Raw genomic sequence first — 14,289 nt, forward strand, 5'->3', positions numbered from 1 at the left:
AATTCTAAGCAATCTAGTCAGATTGCTTAGAATATCGCTCCCTTTTTGCTACACTCCTATCTCAGACATTTCCTGTAAAACAACAGCAATTTCAGCTAATACAGCGTTTTTCAACCACTGTGCCGTGGCACACTAGTGTGCCCTGAGCAGTCTCCAGGTGTGCCGCCATAGAAGCAGAGCCAGGCCCCTCAGTGTTTCTCTGACGTCCTAGTGGATGCTGGGAACTCCGTAAGGACCATGGGGAATAGCGGGCTCCGAAGGAGGCTGGGCACTCTAGAAAGATTTATGACTACCTGGTGTGCACTGGCTCCTCCCACCATGACCCTCCTCCAAGCCTCAGTTAGATCTTGTGCCCGGCCGAGGTTGGATGCACACTAGGGGTTCTCCTGAGCCTCTAGAAAGAAGAAAGTATAGAACTAGGTTTTTTATTTTCAGTGAGACCTGCTGGCAACAGGCTCACTGCAGCGAGGGACTAAGGGGAGAAGAAGCGAACTCGCCTGCTTGCAGCCGGATTGGGCTTCTTAGGCTACTGGACACCATTAGCTCCAGAGGGATCGACCGCAGGCCCAGTCCTTGGTGTTCGGTCCCGGAGCCGCGCCGCCGTCCCCCTTACAGAGCCAGAAGCAAGAAGAGGTCCGGAAAATCGGCGGCAGAAGACATCAGTCTTCACCAAGGTAGCGCACAGCACTGCAGCTGTGCGCCATTGCTCCTCATGCACACTTCACACTCCGGTCACTGAGGGTGCAGGGCGCTTGGGGGGGGGGGCGCCCTGAGCAGCAATAAAAACACCTTGGCTGGCAAAAATACCACAATATATAGCCCCAGAGGCTATATATGTGGTAAATACCCCTGCCAGAATCCAGAAAAAAGCGGGAGAATAGGCAGCGGAAAAGGGGCGGAGCTATCTCCCTCAGACACACTGGCGCCATTTTCTCTTCACAGTGCAACTGGAAGAAAGCTCCCCAGGCTCTCCCCTGTAGTTTTCAGGCTCAAAGGGTTAAAAAGAGAGGGGGGGCACTAAAGTTAGGCGCAATATTGTATATACAAGCAGCTATGGGGGAAAATTCACTCAGTTATAGTGTTAATCCCCACATTATATAGCGCTCTGGTGTGTGCTGGCATACTCTCTCTCTGTCTCCCCAAAGGGCTTTGTGGGTCCTGTCCTCAGTCAGAGCATTCCCTGTGTGTGTGTGGTGTGTCGGTACAGCTGTGTCGACATGTTTGAGGAGGAGGCTTATATAGTGACGGAGCAGATGCCGATAAATGTGATGTCGCCCCCTGTGGGGCCGACACCAGAGTGGATGGTTAGGTAAAAGGTATTAACCGACAGTGTCAACTCCTTACATAAAGGGGTGGATGACGTAACAGCTGTGGGACAGCCGGCTTCTCAGCCCGTGCCTGCCCAGGCGTCTCAAAGGCCATCAGGGGCTCAAAAACGCCCGCTCATTCAGATGGCAGACACAGATGTCGACACGGAGTCTGACTCCAGTGTCGACAAGGTTGAGACATATACACAATCCACTAGGAACATCCGTGACTTGATCCCGGCAATAAAAAATGTGTTACACATTTCTGACATTAACCTCTAAAAATGGGTTTTTATGTTTGGGGAGAAAAAGCAGGCAATGTTTTGTTCCCCCATCAGATGAATGAATGAAGTGTGTGAAAAGCATGGGTTCCCCCTGATAAGAAACTGGTAATTTCTAAAAAGTTACTGATGGCGTACCTTTTCCCGCCAGAGGATAAGTTACGCTGGGAGATATCCCCTAGGGTGGATAAGGCGCTCACACGGTTGTCAAAATAGGTTTGGCACTGCCGTTTTAGGAACGGCCACTTTGAAGGTACCTGTTGATAAAAAGCAGGAGGCTATCCTGAAGTCTGTATTTACACACTCAGGTACTAGACTGAAACCTGCAGAGCGTGCTGCTGCAGCGTGGTCGGTGACCCTGTCAAACATACTAGTTTGCTAACATGAGAACATATCAAAGACGTCGTCTTATATATGAGGGATGCACAGAGGGATATTTTGCCGGCTGGCATCCAAAATGAATGTAATGTCCATTCTGTCAGGAGGGTATTAGAGACCTGTCACTGGACAGGTGATGCTGACCTTAAAAGGCGCATAGAGATTCTGCCTTATAAGGGTGAGGAATTATTTGGGGATGGTCTCTGGGACCTCGTATCCGCAGCAACAGCTGGGAAGAAATATTTTTACCTCAATTTTCCTCACAGACTAAGAAAGCACTGTATTATCAGGTACAGTCCTTTCGGCTTCAGAAAAGCAAGCGGGTCAAAGGCGCTTCCTTTCTGTACAGAGACAAGGGAAGAGGGAAACAGCTGCACCAGTCAGCCTGTTCCCAGAATCATAATTCTTCTCTCGCTTCCTCTGAGTCCACAGCATGACGCGGGGGCTCCACAGGTGTAGCCAGGTACGGTGGGGGGCCGTCTCAAAAATGTCAGCGATCAGTGGGCTCGCTCACAGGTGGATCCCTGTTTCATTCAAGTAGTATTTCAGGGGTACAAGCTGGAATTCGATATGTCTTCCCCCCGCCGTTTCCTCAAATATGCCTTGCCGACAACTCCCTCAGGCAGGGAGGCTGTGCTAGAGGCAATTAATAAGCTGTATTCCCAGCAGGTAATACTTAAGGTGCCCCTACTCCAACAAGGACGGGGTTACTATTCCACACGGTTTGGGGTACCGAAACCGCATGGTTCGGTGTGACCCTGTTTTATATTTAAAGTCCTTGAACACATACATAAAAAATTCAAGTTCAAGATGGAATCGCTCAGGGCGGTTATTGCAAGCCTGGACGAGGGGGATTACATGGTATCCCGGGACATCAAGGATGCTTACCTGCATGTCCCTATTTACTATCCTCGCCAGGAGTACCTCAGATTGTGGTACAGGATTACCACTACCAAGTCCAGACTCTGCCGTTTGGACTGTACATGGCACCGAGGGTGTTACCATGGTAATGGCCGGAATGATGATACTCCTTCGAAAAGGGGAGTTTTTAATTATCCCGTACTTGGACAATCTCCTTATAAGGGCGAGGTCCAAGGAGCAGTTGCTAGTCGGGGTAGCACTATTTTGGAAAGTGCTACAACAGCACGGTTGGATTCTAAACAGTCCAGAGTCACAGCTGGTTCCTACGACACGTCTACTGTTCCTGGGGATGGTTCTGGACACAGACCAGAAATAATAAGATTTTACTTACCGATAAATCTATTTCTCGTAGTCCGTAGTGGATGCTGGGACTCCGTCAGGACCATGGGGATTAGCGGCTCCGCAGGAGACAGGGCACAAAAATAAAAGCTTTAGGACTAGGTGGTGTGCACTGGCTCCTCCCCCTATGACCCTCCTCCAAGCCTCAGTTAGGATACTGTGCCCAGACGAGCGTACACAATAAGGAAGGATTTTGAATCCCGGGTAAGACTCATACCAGCCACACCAATCACACCGTACAACCTGTGATCTGAACCCAGTTAACAGTATGACAAACGTAGGAGCCTCTGAACAGACGGCTCACAACAATAACAACCCGATTTTTTTGTAACAATAACTAAGTACAAGTATTGCAGACAATCCGCACTTGGGATGGGCGCCCAGCATCCACTACGGACTACGAGAAATAGATTTATCGGTAAGTAAAATCTTATTTTCTCTGACGTCCTAGTGGATGCTGGGACTCCGTCAGGACCATGGGGATTATACCAAAGCTCCCAAACGGGCGGGAGAGTGCGGATGACTCTGCAGCACCGAATGAGAGAACTCCAGGTCCTCTTTAGCCAGGGTATCAAATTTGTAGAATTTTACAAACGTGTTCTCCCCCGACCACGTAGCTGCTCGGCAGAGTTGTAATGCCGAGACCCCTCGGGCAGCCGCCCAAGATGAGCCCACCTTCCTTGTGGAATGGGCCTTGATAGATGTAGGCTGTGGCAGGCCTGCCACAGAATGTGCAAGTTGAATTGTGCTACAAATCCAACGAGCAATCGTCTGCTTAGAAGCAGGAGCACCCAGCTTGTTGGGTGCATACAGTATAAACAGCGAGTCAGATTTTCTGACTCCAGCCGTCCTTGAAATATATATTTTCAATGCCCTGACAACGTCCAGCAACTTGGAATCCTCCAAATCGCTAGTAGCCGCAGGCACCACAATAGGCTGGTTCAGGTGAAACGCTGAAACCACCTTAGGCAGAAACTGAGGACGCGTCCGCAGTTCTGCCCTGTCCGAATGGAAAGTCAGATATGGGCTTTTATACGATAAAGCCGCCAATTCTGACACTCTCCTGGCTGAAGCCAGGGCCAGTAGCATGGTTACTTTCCATGTAAGATATTTCAAATCCACCGATTTGAGTGGCTCAAACCAATGGGATTTGAGAAAATCCAAAACTACATTAAGATCCCACGGAGCCACTGGGGGCACAACCGGGGGCTGTATATGTAGTGCTCCTTTTACAAAAGTCTGGACTTCAGGAACTGAAGCCAATTCTTTCTGGAAGAAAATCGACAGGGCCGAAATTTGAACCTTAATGGACCCTAATTTGAGGCCCATAGACAATCCTGTTTGCAGGAAATGTAGGAATCGACCCAGTTGAAATTCCTCCGTCGGGGCCTTCCTGGCCTCACACCACGCAACATATTTTCTCCAAATGCGGTGATAATGTTGTGCAGTCACCTCCTTCCTGGCTTTTACCAGGGTAGGGATGACCTCTTCCGGAATGCCTTTTTCCCTTAGAATTCGGCGTTCAACCGCCATGCCGTCAAACGCAGCCGCGGTAAGTCTTGGAATAGACACGGTCCCTGCTGAAGCAGGTCCCGTCTTAGAGGTAGAGGCCACGGATCTTCCGTGAGCATCTCCTGAAGTTCCGGGTACCAAGTTCTTCTTGGCCAATCCGGAGCCACGAGTTTCGTTCTTACTCCCCTTTGCCGTATAATTCTCAGTACTTTTGGTATGAGAGGCAGAGGAGGAAACACATACACTGACTGGAACACCCACGGTGTTACCAGAGCGTCCACAGCTATTGCCTGAGGGTCTCTTGACCTGGCGCAATACCTGTCCAGTTTTTTGTTGAGGCGGGACGCCATCATATCCACCTTTGGTTTTTCCCAACGGTTCACAATCATGTGGAAGACTTCTGGATGAAGTCCCCACTCTCCCGGGTGTAGATCGTGTCTGCTGAGGAAGTCCGCTTCCCAGTTGTCCACTCCCGGAATGAACACTGCTGACAGTGCTATCACATGATCTTCCGCCCAGCGAAGAATCCTTGCAGCTTCTGCCATTGCCCTCCTGCTTCTTGTGCCGCCCTGTCTGTTTACGTGGGCGACTGCCGTGATGTTGTCCGACTGGATCAACACCGGCTGACCCTGAAGCAGGGGTTTTGCCAGGCTTAGAGCATTGTAAATCGCTCTTAGCTCCAGTATATTTATGTGAAGAGACATCTCCAGGCTTGACCACACTCCCTGGAAGTTTCTTCCCTGTGTGACCGCTCCCCAGCCTCTCAGACTGGCATCCGTGGTCACCAGGACCCAGTCCTGTATGCCGAATCTGCGGCCCTCTAACAGATGAGCACTCTGCAACCACCACAGAAGAGACACCCTTGTCCGTGGAGACAAAGTTATCCGCTGATGCATCTGCAGATGCGATCCGGACCATTTGTCCAGCAGATCCCACTGAAAAGTTCGTGCGTGGAATTTGCCGAATGGAATCGCTTCGTAAGAAGCCACCATTTTTCCCAGGACTCTTGTGCATTGATGCACAGACACTTTTCCTGGTTTTAGGAGGTTCCTGACAAGTTCGGATAACTCCCTGGCTTTCTCCTCCGGAAGAAACACCTTTTTCTGAACCGTGTCCAGAATCATTCCCAGGAACAGCAGACGTGTCGTCGGGGTCAATTGAGATTTTGGAAAATTCAGAATCCACCCGTGCTGTTGCAGCACTACTTGGGTTAGTGCTACTACGTCCTCCAGCTGTTCTCTGGACCTTGCCCTTATCAGGAGATCGTCCAAGTAAGGGATAATTAATACGCCTTTTCTTTGCAGAAGAAACATCATTTCGGCCATTACCTTGGTAAAGACCCGAGGTGCCGTGGACAATCCAAACGGCAGCGTCTGAAACTGATAATGACAGTTTTGCACCACGAACCTGAGGTACCCTTGATGTGAAGGGCAAATTGAGACATGCAGGTAAGCATCCTTGATGTCCAGGGACACCATAAAGTCCCCTTCTTCCAGATTCGCTATCACTGCTCTGAGTGACTCCATCTTGAACTTGAATTTTTGTATGTACAGGTTCAAAGATTTCAGATTTAGAATAGGTCTTACCGAGCCGTCCGGCTTCGGTACCACAAATAGTGTGGAATAATACCCCTTTCCCTGTTGTAGGAGGGGTACCTTGACTATCACCTGCTGAGAATACAGCTTGTGAATGGCTTCCAATACCGTCGCCCTGTCTGAGGGAGACGTTGGCAGAGCAGACTTTAGGAACCGGCGAGGGGGAGACTTCTCGAATTCCAACCTGTAACCCTGAGATACTACCTGCAGGATCCAGGGGTCCACCTGTGAGTGAGCCCACTGTGCGCTGAAATTCTTGAGTCGACCCCCCACCGCCCCTGAGTCCGCTTGTAAAGCCCCAACGTCATGGGAGGGAGCTGCTTGGTGCACTCTCTTACCCTTTCCTTTGCCTCGGGGCAGATGACTGTCCTTTTGCCCGCTTGTTCTTATAGGAACGAAAGGACTGCGGCTGAAAAGACGGTGTCTTTTTCTGTTGGGAGGGGACCTGAGGTAAAAAGGTGGATTTCCCGGCTGTTGCCGTGGCCACCAAATCCGATAGACCGACCCCAAATAATTCCTCCCCTTTATACGGCAATACTTCCATATGCCGTTTGGAATCCGCATCACCTGACCACTGTCGCGTCCATAAACTTCTTCTGGCAGATATGGACATCGCACTTACTCTCGATGCCAGAGTGCAAATATCCCTCTGAGCATCTCGCATATAAAGAAAAGCATCCTTTAATTGCTCTATAGTCAATAAAATACTGTCCCTATCCAGGGTATCAATATTTTCAGTCAGGGAATCCGACCAAACCACCCCAGCACTGCACATCCATGCAGAGGCGATGGCTGGTCGCAGCATAACACCAGTATGAGTGTATATACTTTTCAGGGTAGTTTCCAGCCTCCTATCAGCTGGATCCTTGAGGGCGGCCGTTTCAGGAGACGGTAACGCCACTTGTTTTGATAAGCGTGTGAGTGCCTTATCCACCCTAGGGGGTGTTTCCCAGCGCGCCCTAACCTCTGGCGGGAAAGGATATAATGCCAATAACTTCTTTGAAATTAGCAGTTTTCTATCGGGGTTAACCCACGCTTCATCACACACTTCATTCAATTCCTCTGATTCAGGAAAAACTACAGGTAGTTTTTTCAGACCCCACATAATACCCCTTTTTGTGGTACTTGCAGTATCAGAGATATGCAAAGCCTCCTTCATTGCCGTGATCATATAACGTGTGGCCCTACTGGAAAATACGTTTGTTTCTTCACCGTCGACACTAGATTCGGTGTCCGTGTCTGGGTCTGTGTCGACCGACTGAGGTAAAGGGCGTTTTACAGCCCCTGACGGTGTCTGAGACGCCTGGACAGGTACTAACTGGTTTGCCGGCCGTCTCATGTCGTCAACTGATTTTTGTAACGTGCTGACATTATCACGTAATTCCATAAACAAAGCCATCCATTCCGGTGTCGACTCCCTAGGGGGTGACATCACCATTACCGGCAATTGCTCCGCCTCCACACCAACATCGTCCTCATACATGTCGACACACACGTACCGACACACAGCAGACACACATGGAATGCTCTTATCGAAGACAGGACCCCACTAGCCCTTTGGGGAGACAGAGGGAGAGTTTGCCAGCACACACCCAAGCGCTATAAATATATAGGAACAACCCTACAGAAGTGTTGTTTCCTTTATAGCAGCTTAATATATCAATATCGCCAAAAAAGTGCCCCCCCTCTCTGTTTTTTTTACCCTGTTTCTGTAGTGCAGTGCAGGGGAGAGTCCTGGGAGCCTTCCTCGCAGCGGAGCTGTGCAGGAAAATGGCGCTGTGTGCTGAGGAGATAGGCCCCGCCCCCTATTTCGGCGGGCTCTTCTCCCGGTGTTTGTGAGACCTGGCAGGGGTTAAATACATCCGTATAGCCCCAGGGGCTATATGTGATGTATTTTTAGCCAGAACAAGGTATTATCATTGCTGCCCAGGGCGCCCCCCCCCCCCAGCGCCCTGCACCCTCAGTGACCGCTGGTGTGAAGTGTGCTGACAACAATGGCGCACAGCTGCAGTGCTGTGCCCTACCTCATGAAGACTGAAAAGTCTTCTGCCGCCGGTTTCTGGACCTCTTCACTTTTCGGCATCTGCAAGGGGGTCGGCGGCGCGGCTCCGGGACCGGACTCCATGGCTGGGCCTGTGTTCGATCCCTCTGGAGCTAATGGTGTCCAGTAGCCTAAGAAGCCAATCCATCCTGCACGCAGGTGAGTTCACTTCTTCTCCCCTAAGTCCCTCGTTGCAGTGAGCCTGTTGCCAGCAGGACTCACTGAAAATAAAAAACCTAATAACTTTTTCTAAGCAGCTCTTTAGGAGAGCCACCTAGATTGCACCCTGCTCGGACGGGCACAAAAACCTAACTGAGGCTTGGAGGAGGGTCATAGGGGGAGGAGCCAGTGCACACCACCTAGTCCTAAAGCTTTTATTTTTGTGCCCTGTCTCCTGCGGAGCCGCTAATCCCCATGGTCCTGACGGAGTCCCAGCATCCACTAGGACGTCAGAGAAAAGTGTTTCTCCAGGAGGAGAAAGCCAAGGAGCTGTCATCTCTAGTCAGAGACCTCCTGAAGCCAAAACAGTTATCGGTGCATCATTGCACGCGAGTCCTGGGAAAAATGATAGCTTCCTACGAAGCAATCCCATTCGGCAGGTTCCATGCAAGAACTTTTCAGGGGGACCTGTTAGACAAGTGGTCCGGGTCGCATCTTCAGATGCATTAGGCTGATAACCCTGTCTCCAAGGACCAGGGTATCTCTACTGTAGTGGCTGTAGAGTGCCCATCTTCAAGAGGGCCGCAGGTTCGACATACAGGACTAGGTCCTAGTGACCATGGATGCCAGCCTTTGAGGCTGGGGGGCAGTCACACAGGGAAGAACCTTCCAGGGACTTTGGTCAAGTCAGGTGACTTCCCTACATAAATATTCTGGAACAGAGGGCCATTTACAATGCCCTGAGTCAGGCAAGGCCTCTGCTTCAAAACCAGCCGGTCCTGATCTAATCAGGCAACATCACGGCAGTCGCCCATGTAAACCAACAGGGCGGCACAAGAAGCAGGATGGCGATGGCAGAAGCCACAAGGATTCTCCGATGGGCGGAAAATCATGTGTTAGCACTGTCAGCAGTGTTCATTCCCGGAGTGGACAACTGGGAAGCAGATCTTCTCAGCAGACACGACTTCCACCCGAGAGTGTGGGGACTTCATCCAGAAGTCTTCCAAAGGATTGTACACCATTGGGAAAGGCCACAGGTGGACATGAAGGCGTCCCGCCTCAACAAAAAGCTATAAAAGATATTGCGCCAGGTCAAGGGACCTTCAGGCGATAGCTGTGGACGCTCTGGTAACACCGTGGGTGTACCAGTCGGTTTATGTGTTCCCCCCTCTGCCTCTCATACCAAAGGTACTGAGAATAATAAGAAGGCGAGGAGTAATAACGATACTCATGGTTCCGGATTGGCCAAGAAGAGCCTGGTACCCAGAACTTCAAGAAACTATATATCAGAGGACCCATGGCCTCTGCCGCTCAGACAGGACCTGCTGCAGCAGGGGCCCTGTCTGTTCCAAGACTTACCGCGGCTACGTTTTGATGGCATGGCGGTTGAACGCCGGATCCTAAAGGAAAAGGGCATTCCGGAGGAAGTCATTCCTACGCTGATTCAAGCCAGGAAAGATGTTACTGCAAAACATTATCACCGCATATGGCGGAAATATGTTGCTTGGTGTGAGGCCAAAAAAAAAAGGCCCCAACAGAGGAATTTCAACTAGGTCGATTTCTGCATTTCCTACAAGCAGGAGTGTCTATGGGCCTAAAATTAGGCTCCATTAAGATACAGATCTCGGCTCTGTCGATTTTCTTCCAGAAAAAATTAGCTTCAGTACCTGAAGTTCAGACATTGTAAAAGGAGTGCTGCATATTCAGCCCCCAGTTGTGCCTCCAGTGGCACCTTGGGACCTCAACGTGGTGTTGAGTTTCTTAAAATCACATTGGTTTGAACCACTAAAAACCGTGGATCTAAAATATCTCACGTTGAAAGTGGTCATGTTATTGGCCTTGGTTTCGGCCAGGCGTGTATCAGAATTGGCGGCTTTGTCATATAAAAGTCCTTATCTGATTTTCCATATGGATAGGGCAGAATTTAGGACTCGTCCCCAGTTTCTCCTTAAGGTGGTATCAGTTTTTCACTTGAACCAACCTATTGTGGTGCCTGCGGCTGCTAGGGACTTGGAGGATTCCAAGTTACTGGACGTAGTCAGGGCCTTGGAAAAATTATGTTTCCAGGACGGCTAGAGTCAGGAAAATTGACTCGCTATTTATCCTGTATGCACCCAACAGGCTGGGTGCTCCTGCTTCTAAGCAGACTATCGCTCGCTGGATCTGTGACACGATTCAGCAGGCGCATTCTGCGGCTGGACTGCCGCATCCTAAATCAGTGAAAGCCCATTCCACAGGGAAGGTGGGCTCATCTTGGGCGGCTGCCCGAGGGGTCTCGGCTTTACAACTTTGCCGAGCTGTTACTTGGTCAGGGGCAAACACGTTTGCAAAATTCTACAAATTTGATACCCTGGCTGAGGAGGACCTTGAGTTCTCTCATTCGGTGCTGCAGAGTCATCCGCACTCTCCCGCCCGTTTGGGAGCTTTGGTATAATCCCCATGGTCCTTACGGAGTTCCCAGCATCCACTAGGACGTCAGAGAAAATAAGATTTTACTCACCGGTAAATCTATTTCTCGTAGTCCGTAGTGGATGCTGGGCGCCCATCCCAAGTGCGGATTGTCTGCAATACTTGTAAATAGTTATTGCTAACTAAAGGGTTATTGTTGAGCCATCTGTTGAGAGGCTCAGTTGTTTTCATACTGTCAAACTGGATATAGTATCACGAGTTGTACGGTGTGATTGGTGTGGCTGGTATGAGTCTTACCCGGGATTCAAAATCCTTCCTTATTATGTCAGCTCGTGCGGGCACAGTGTCCTAACTGAGGCTTGGAGGAGGGTCATGGTGGGAGGAGCCAGTGCACACCAGGTAGTCATAAATCTTTCTAGAGTGCCCAGCCTCCTTCGGAGCCCGCTATTCCCCATGGTCCTTACGGAGTTCCCAGCATCCACTACGGACTACGAGAAATAGATTTACCGGTGAGTAAAATCTTATTTTTGCCGCTACTGAGGCCATGGAACGATCAATACTGGTGGGTTTAGCGGTTGCAGAGCCAGTTCTAATTTTGGGCCCGGCCAGTATTGGGCTGTTCTGGCTTTCTCAGATGTGGCTCAGGCGTTACCTATGGAAAAGCTGCGACGTGACATCCTAGAACACGCAGCTGCACCATGCATCACCATTATATTTGAGTGTGCCTTGGCAATACTTAAATCTTGTTCAGCGTTGTAAAAGGTTGAAAATCTCTGAGCTAATATATAAAAAATTTATTATTGCTATCTCCACCTGCTACCAGGACATCCTGTATTGTCTTAACACCTATTTGTGGAGGTTTATTTTATGCACCAACTATCACATCATCCCTGTGCTGGGGATCAGTGATATACACCGGCTGTCAGTATACAGACAACGGCATTGGGGTGAACACAGAGAGTCCCCTTGCGGGCTCGCTACAATACAGGTTCTATTCCCACTCTACAGGTGTTGTGGACATCCACGAGTGGGAATAGCCCGTTTGACGGGATTCTGGCGTCAGTATCATGAACGCCGGGATCCTGACAGCCGGCAGATTAACTGCATCCCCTGTGCTGTATAGGCATAATTCACACTTAGTGTAACTGACACATTATTATCAGTGGATTAGTCACTGTGGAACTTAGATCTTCTCTAATTTATCCCCCCAAAAAGTAACAAATGCAAGGACCTTTGCTTACTGATATAGGGGCACATTTATCGCTCACACTTGTGATGGAAAAAGATCACTCAAATCTTGAATATTTTTGGTCATAATTATCATCCTTCATGGGCCAGGACAGAGCTTCTGAAAAAAGCTCCCCTACCAGCCAGGAGGAAGGTAAAGTGTGGGCCCAGTAATTGGAGGTAAGATTCCAGAGGCACAAGTGTGACAGGCTCTCTGACATATGTCGTCAGGTAACCTCTGACCTCTCCCATACAGTAGCTCTCTCTCCTCTTCCCCTGTCTGTCACCTCAGCCCATTGTGATTTCACTGCTTCTATATACAACTCCCTTCCAGGCAGGTTACTGCCATATCTTTGCTACTCTGGCTAGATATAAGACTGGTCTATTTCGAGAAAAAAACTTTTTTTTTTGCCACCTAACTCTGCAAAGGTGGCATTTCTCCAGAGCCGCAGGAGGGATCAATATTGGTGTATAGAGGCCCAAGATTGAACGGCACCATCCCAACATCGTACGGTGCCACCCCATTATCGCTCGACACCTCCTCAACATCGCCCAATGCCGCCCAAACATCGGTATGCATCACCTCAACATAGGCCCATGAAGCATCTACAGAGCCGAATTGTTCCTAACATGGGTCAGTGGCCTCCCAACATTGGCACCTTGTCCACCTGTCTGAATGCAGGGCGCACAAATACGGGACCAAGGTGCCCCAACAGGATTCACTGGCAGCCCTTTCCTGTGCAGACTACAAGGTGCTGTTCCAGGGCCTCATGGAGTCCCACCCCGTGCACATGTGCTGCCAAGTGACAACTCATTAGTGTCCCATCCTACACTAACTTCTAGACTCCCCCCCCTTCTACCTAACTCTCATTGCTTGTGATTCCTCCCTCTTCCCTCCACATCTCCTATTTTCCTCTCAGAGGTGCCCTGTACACTGGACAGGGGACTATTACATCTGTCCTCTAAGCTACGCAGGAACTGAAACATAGCCCACCCTGCACGGTCACCTCCACCCCATGTGACAATATTACACAGAAGACTCCCAGTCTAATTTGAAACATCACAGAAGGGGATCTGATCATCTTGTACAAGGCATCTGTAAAACAGACCGCAAACTACCAGGATATGGGCAGCTCAGAGGATCCAAAGTGTGAGAAAAGGATAGTAGGTAAGTAGAGGGAAGTACATGAGACCAATGATTGGGGCAGATGTATTAACCTGGAGAAGGCATAAGGAAGTGATAAACCAGTGATATGTGCAAGGTGATAAAGGCACCAGCCAATCAGCTCCAATATGTAAATTAACAGATTGGATCTGATTGGTTGGTGCGTTTATCACCTTGCACATATCACTGGTTTATCACTTCCTTATGCCTTTTTTCCAGGTTAATACATGTGCCCCCAAGTGGCATATTCATCATCACTTAAATTTTACAAAAGTAGGTAAAAATGAACATTTTCATCTACTTTTGTAGAATTTAAGTTTTGGGACCATTCATCATGAAGGTAACGCAGGAGATATCACAGATATCTCCTGCTTACCTTTCTCTCAAGCTGGCCCGGCGTCTCCATACACTAGTATGGGGACCTCATTCATCAAGCCCGAAAACAATATTTTTGGAGCTGGACAGCGGGAGCATTCACCATCTTCAGCTCCCTCACCACCCGATGCTTACCTATTCGAAACAGGTCCAGCTTGAGATCCGGGATCCTCACAGCGGATTTTCGCATCAGCTGTCTCTGCGCTGCTCGCGGCGAGTCACCTGATAATTAACATGATGAATATGATCTCAAAGATTAGATATAACAGCAACAGTATTAAAAGATAAACTTTATTATTCTCATTTGTTCTTTCCTCTCTCTATATTATTAGTTCTATGAGATTGTTCATGTTGGAGGCACTGCATTACTCAGGGGACCTGCTCAGAGGATGTCTGACCTTGGAACAAAGCTGTGACCTGCAGAAGCTGGCACAGAAAAGCAGTGACATGAACAATACAGCTGACAGACCAGGCACAAGAATGGACACAACAAGAGTGCCGCCTTCTTAGTTACAGAATCACTTCTTTAACTGAATAAAACCTTTCTGGTTTTCACCTAAAATAACTCTGCTTAGTATCA

The sequence above is a fragment of the Pseudophryne corroboree genome, chromosome 5 (genome assembly GCF_028390025.1).
Source record: "Pseudophryne corroboree isolate aPseCor3 chromosome 5, aPseCor3.hap2, whole genome shotgun sequence".
NCBI lineage: Eukaryota > Metazoa > Chordata > Amphibia > Anura > Myobatrachidae > Pseudophryne > Pseudophryne corroboree.